This window comes from Ascaphus truei, chromosome 13, assembly GCF_040206685.1.
Source record: "Ascaphus truei isolate aAscTru1 chromosome 13, aAscTru1.hap1, whole genome shotgun sequence".
In the NCBI taxonomy this organism is placed as follows: Eukaryota; Metazoa; Chordata; class Amphibia; order Anura; family Ascaphidae; genus Ascaphus; species Ascaphus truei.
This window is the reverse complement of record NC_134495.1, coordinates 44845687-44853558: the sequence shown is the minus strand read 5'-3', so window position 1 is coordinate 44853558 and position 7872 is coordinate 44845687. Positions and strand designations below refer to the sequence as shown.

Genomic DNA, 7872 nt, shown 5'->3' with positions numbered 1-7872 from the left:
CCGAACCACTCTCATTAAACAGATCAAGCGCGGGTGACGCCGGCATGAATACGGCATGAATGTCGCATTAACGCCGCATGAACGTGGTGAAGCGCGTGGCATTCGGAAAAAGTAACCGAAAAATATCCGAGAAGTGTTAAAATAAAAGCGGCCGCGGCTGTAGGTTGCAGTGAGATGACTGGGGGAAGTGGCAGAATGTTGGTGCATTTCTCATTGGTCAATTTGTATGTTCAGCCCACTGGGCATCCCGAGCCGGCTTGAAACTCATAGCCTAGAAATCTCTGCTCGCTGGCACACCTGGAAAGGTAAAACACAGAACATTCTTTATTGTCGCACAATTACATACATTGTTGAACATGCAAACAGGTTCAAGAGCTGACACTGTAAAACTCCAAATATGGATCAGAGGTAATCAGCTGGGCATAATACCTTTACTGATGGTTACCCCCTCACCGTCACAGAGGGACAGATGTGAGGGGCTGGGGGACATGACATTGCAAAATAAAAAAGTCCTGAGAAACTTATGTAGCCCTGGTAAGATTATGGGCTACTTTTCTATCCTCCTCCTGCGCAGTAATCCCTGTTAAAGGCAGGTTTGCCAGGAGATATCATGGGTTTTCCCCACATCAAGCACTTGCCCTGAAATGGTGAAGGTAGGTTACCTGACCCTATGTCAAATAAAGAGACACAGGGGCGTGCCTGCTGAAACCATAAAGAGCAACGCACTTCCTATTTAGTTGGAGTTCCTGGGAGCCCTGGCCTCTCTGGAGTTAGTGTGTGAGTTAGGATCCAGAGGAGTAGAGCTGATAGATTTAGATAGGTGGACCAAGTACCTCTCACCCTGCTTAGAGGGTGAGGGACGAGCCAGCCCCACTCTGGGTGCCCCTGGGGCCCAGAGTGGAGGCAGGGACATCCTAAGGGAGTACAGCTGGCTGACTGCTCATATGTGGTACCTGTCTGCATCCTGAGGAGAGAGGCAAATAAAGAGCTGCTACTAATTATAAGAGACTTGTGTGGAGACTGGGATCTCTCATCCCTGGGAGGGGATTCTGCAGTAGGGATTCCACCCTGTATCCCTGGGGCCTACTACAGATGAAGGCGCTGCATAATTGAAGGAGAATGAAGGCATCCAGCCCAGAAACCTGTCCTGTTGTCCCCATGTCACCGCGGTAGACTCAGGCCCTCCTATTGCCAGCAGGTATGCACCACACTCAGACATGTAGCCAGACCATGAAACACTCTAGGGTACCCGATATGAGGTTGGAGGGGTGGGAGGGGGGAGAGGGGGGGGGGGGGGGGAATACGGTGGAGGGGCTACACTTAGGAATAGAAAAAGTGTAAAATAGGAGGTGATATTATGATATGTTATCACAGAGAAAAACTGGATAGAGAATCCTGCTTATAAAATTATAAGTAAGGAGAAGGAGTGGATCAGCGAGTAAAGACACTGATTGTCACTGAGTTTGGAGCAGGGGAACCTGGTTCAATTACCAGTGTCAGCTCCTTGTGACCTTGGGCAAGTCACTTTATCTCCCGGTGCCTCAGGCACCAAAAAAAAAAAAAAACAGATTGTAAGCTCCACGGGACAGGGACTGTGTCTGCAAAATGTATCTGTAAATCTAGCAGCGCTATACAAGAACAATTATTATACATAAGCTTAGATTGCAAGCTCTTCCGAGCAGGGATTTCCTTTCCTATTGTCTGATTTTGCTGCACTTATTGTATTATTATAATTCCCTGTACTGTATTCTTTGCGAAGCACCGAGTACACTTTTGGCGCTATACAAATAAAGACATACAATACATCAAGTAATATACATGATGATAGCTATATTAATTATGCATTGAGTTTTATTTAGAAATGTTTCACTTTATATTATTTGTTTTCATAACTGATACAAATCTGCATGATATGTTATCAAAATCACGTGACTGCAGCCAGATGCCCCGCCCCCTCTCCAGCTTCTTCCTGTCCCTCTGTCTCTAACACCTCCTCATCCTAATCTGATTGGCTGCTGCTTGTCACGTGATCTCGCTTTTCCTGACAGGCACTTCAATACACTTCCTTCTCTTCCAATATTGTAGTATTTACAGATAGATGAACTACAAGTCCCAGAATCCATTGTGTAAAATGCACAACACCAGAAAGGGATCAGCCAATCAGTGCAGAGCTTTGGTAAACACACACCTTCCCCTCCCACACGACTGAAGCAAGGTAATGATCTGATCTTTGTCATCATTCACATTAATACACACACAGCTACTGTAATACAGTACACAGGCACACTGTAACACTGACACACACAGCTATTGTAATACACTGACACACTGTAACACTGACACACACAGCTATTGTAATACACAGACACACTGTAACACTGACACACAGCTAGTGTAATACACAGGCACACTGTAACACTGACACACACAGCTATTGTAATACACTGACACACTGTAACACTGACACACACAGCTATTGTAATACACAGACACACTGTAACACTGACACACAGCTATTGTAATACACAGACACACTGTAACACTGACACACACAGCTATTGTAATACACAGACACACACTGTAACACTGACACACAGCTATTGTAATACACAGGCACACTGTAACACTGACACACAGCTATTGTAATACACAGCCACACACTGTAACACTGACATACACAGCTATTGTAATACACAGACACACTGTAACACTGACACACACAGCTATTGTAATACACAGTCACACTGTAACACTGACATGCAGCAGCTATTGTAATACACAGACACACAGTGTAACACTGACACACATAGCTATTGTAATACACAGGCACACACTGTAACACTGACACACACAGCTACTGTAATACACAGGCACTGTAACACTGACATACACATCTATTGTAATACACAGACACACTGTAACACTGACACACACAGCTATTGTAATACACAGACACACTGTAACACTGACACACACAGCTATTGTAATACACAGACACACACTGTAACACTGACACACAGCTATTGTAATACACAGGCACACTGTAACACTGACACACAGCTATTGTAATACACAGGCACACACTGTAACACTGACATACACAGCTACTGTAATACACAGACACACTGTAACACTGACACACACAGCTATTGCAATATACAGGCACACTAACACTGACACACACAGCTATTGTAATACACAGACACTGTAACACTGACACACACAGCTATTGTAATACACAGGCACACTGTAACACTGACACACAGCTATTGTAATACACAGGCACTGTAACACTGACATACAGCTACTGTAATACACAGACACTGTAACACTGACATACACAGCTATTGTAATACACAGGCACACACTGTAACACTGACACACACAGCTACTGTAATACACAGACACTGTAACACTGACATACAGCAGGTATTGTAATACACAGACACTGTAACACTGACATACACAGCTATTGTAATACACAGGCACTGTAACACTGACATACACATCTATTGTAATACACAGACACACTGTAACACTGACATATACAGCTATTGTAATACACAGGCACACTGACACACACAGCTATTGTAATACACAGGCACACTGTAACACTGACACACACAGCTATTGTAATACACAGACACACTGTAACACTGACATATAGCAGCTATTGTAATACACAGACACAGTGTAACACTGACATACAGCAGCTATTGTAATACACAGGCACACTGTAACACTGACATACACAGCTATTGTAATACACAGATACACTGACACACACAGCTATTGTAATACACAGACACTGTAACACTGACATACAGCTATTGTAATACAGACACACACTGTAACACTGACATACACAGCTATTGTAATACAGACACACACTGTAACACTGACACACAGCTATTGTAATACACAGGCACACTGTAACACTGACATACACAGCTATTGTAATACACAGACACACTGTAACACTGACACACACAGCTATTGTAATACACAGACACTGTAACACTGACACACACAGCTATTGTAATACACAGACACACGGTAACACTGACACACACAGCTATTGTAATACACAGACACACTGTAACAATGACACACACAGCTATTGTAATACACAGACACTGTAACACTGACACACACAGCTATTGTAATACACAGACACACTGTAACACTGACACACACAGCTATTGTAATACACAGACACTGTAACACTGACACACACAGCTATTGTAATACACAGACACACGGTAACACTGACACACACAGCTATTGTAATACACAGACACACGGTAACACTGACACACACAGCTATTTTAATACACAGACACGCTGTAACACTGACACACACAGCTATTGTAATACACAGACACACTAACACTGACACACACAGCTATTGTAATACACAGACACTGTAACACTGACACACACAGCTATTGTAATACACAGACACACACTGTAACACTGACACACACAGCTATTGTAATACACAGACACACTGTAACACTGACATACAGTACACAGCTATTTTAATACACAGGCACTAACACTGACACGCAGCTATTGTAATACACAGGCATACTGTAACACTGACACACACAGCTATTGTAATACACAGGCACACTGTAACACTGACACACACAGCTATTGTAATACACAGGCACACTGTAACACTGACACACACAGCTACTGTAATACACAGGCACTGTAACACTGACATACACATCTATTGTAATACACAGACACACTGTAACACTGACACACACAGCTATTGTAATACACAGACACACTGTAACACTGACACACACAGCTATTGTAATACACAGACACACACTGTAACACTGACACACAGCTATTGTAATACACAGGCACTGTAACACTGACATACACAGCTATTGTAATACACAGACACACTGTAACACTGACATGCAGCAGCTATTGTAATACACAGACACACACTGTAACACTGACACACACAGCTATTGTAATACACAGACACACTGTAACACTGACATACACAGCTACTGTAATACACAGACACTGTAACACTGACATACACAGCTATTGTAATACACAGGCACTGTAACACTGACATACAGCTACTGTAATACACAGGCACACACTGGAACACTGACACACACAGCTATTGTAATACACAGGCACACTGTAACACTGACATACAGCTACTGTAATACACAGACACTGTAACACTGACATACAGCAGGTATTGTAATACACAGACACTGTAACACTGACATACACAGCTATTGTAATACACAGGCACTGTAACACTGACATACACATCTATTGTAATACACAGACACACTGTAACACTGACATATACAGCTATTGTAATACACAGGCACACTGACACACACAGCTATTGTAATACACAGGCACACTGTAACACTGACACACACAGCTATTGTAATACACAGACACACTGTAACACTGACATATAGCAGCTATTGTAATACACAGACACAGTGTAAAACTGACATACAGCAGCTATTGTAATACACAGGCACACTGTAACACTGACATACACAGCTATTGTAATACACAGATACACTGTAACACTGACACACACAGCTATTGTAATACACAGACACTGTAACACTGACACACACAGCTATTGTAATACACAGACACACTGTAACACTGACACACACAGCTATTGTAATACACAGACACTGTAACACTGACACACACAGCTATTGTAATACAGACACACACTGTAACACTGACACACAGCTATTGTAATACACAGGCACACTGTAACACTGACATACACAGCTATTGTAATACACAGACACACTTTAACACTGACACACACAGCTATTGTAATACACAGACACACTGTAACACTGACATATACAGCTATTGTAATACACAGGCACACTGACACACACAGCTATTGTAATACACAGGCACACTGTAACACTGACACACACAGCTATTGTAATACACAGACACACTGTAACACTGACATATAGCAGCTATTGTAATACACAGACACAGTGTAACACTGACATACAGCAGCTATTGTAATACACAGGCACACTGTAACACTGACATACACAGCTATTGTAATACACAGATACACTGTAACACTGACACACACAGCTATTGTAATACACAGACACTGTAACACTGACATACACAGCTATTGTAATACAGACACACACTGTAACACTGACACACAGCTATTGTAATACACAGGCACACTGTAACACTGACATACACAGCTATTGTAATACACAGACACACTGTAACACTAACACACACAGCTATTGTAATACACAGACACTGTAACACTGACATACAGCAGCTATTGTAATACACAGACACACTGTAACACTGACACACACAGCTATTGTAATACACAGACACACTGTAACACTGACACACACAGCTATTTTAATACACAGACACACTGTAACACTGACACACACAGCTATTGTAATACACAGGCACACTGTAACACTGACACACACAGCTATTGTAATACACAGACACACTGTAACACTGATACACAGCTATTGTAATACACAGACACACTGTAACACTGACACACGCAGCTATTGTAATACACAGACACACTAACACTGACACACACAGCTATTGTAATACACAGACACTGTAACACTGACACACACAGCTATTGTAATACACAGACACACACTGTAACACTGACACACACAGCTATTGTAATACACAGACACATTATAACACTGACATACAGTACACAGCTATTTTAATACACAGGCACTAACACTGACACGCAGCTATTGTAATACACAGGCATACTGTAACACTGACACACACAGCTATTGTAATACACAGGCACACTGTAACACTGACACACACAGCTATTGTAATACACAGGCACACTGTAACACTGACACACACAGCTATTGTAATACACAGGCACACTAACACTGACACACACAGCTATTGTAATACACTGGCACACTGTAACACTCACATACAGCAGCTATTGTAATACGCAGACACACACTAACACTGACATACAGCAGCTATTGTAATACGCAGACACACTGTAACCCTGACATACAGCAGCTATTGTAATACACAGGCACACTGTAACACTGACATACAGCAGCTATTGTAATACATAGACACACTGTAACACTGACATACAGCTGCTATTGTAATACACAGGCACACTGTAACACTGACACACACAGCTATTGTAATACACAGGCACACTGTAACACTGACACACACAGCTATTGTAATACACTGGCACACTGTAACACTGACATACAGCAGCTATTGTAATACGCAGACACACACTAACACTGACATACAGCAGCTATTGTAATACGCAGACACACACTAACACTGACATACAGCAGCTATTGTAATACGCAGACACACTGTAACACTGACATACAGCAGCTATTGTAATACGCAGACACACTGTAACACTGACATAAAGCAGCTATTGTAATACACAGATACACTGTAGCACTGACATACAGCAGCTATTGTAATACATAGACACACTGTAACACTGACATACAGCAGCTATTGTAATACACAGGCACACTGTAACACTGACACACACAGCTATTGTAATACACAGGCACACTGTAACACTGACATACAGCAGCTATTGTAATACACAGGCACACTGTAACACTGACATACAGCAGCTATTGTAATACATAGACACACTGTAACACTGACACACACAGCTATTGTAATACACAGGCACACTGTAACACCGACATACAGCAGCTATTGTAATACACAGGCACACTGTAACACTGACATATAGCAGCTATTGTAATAGTAGATGTGTTCTACTTAAACTTTGCAAAGGCTTTTGAT

At 42.1% G+C, this 7872-nt stretch overlaps 1 protein-coding gene across 1 annotated transcript in view; it reads left to right on the top strand.

The window, feature by feature from the left end:
* Positions 1–2025: 2025 nt before the first annotated feature.
* The window catches only part of LOC142465283 (uncharacterized), a 102330-nt gene continuing 96483 nt past the window's right edge, over positions 2026–7872 (top strand). Inside the window, 1 exon segment of the mRNA XM_075569296.1 lies at positions 2026–2215. The gene's annotated coding sequence lies outside the window, so the exon portion shown is untranslated.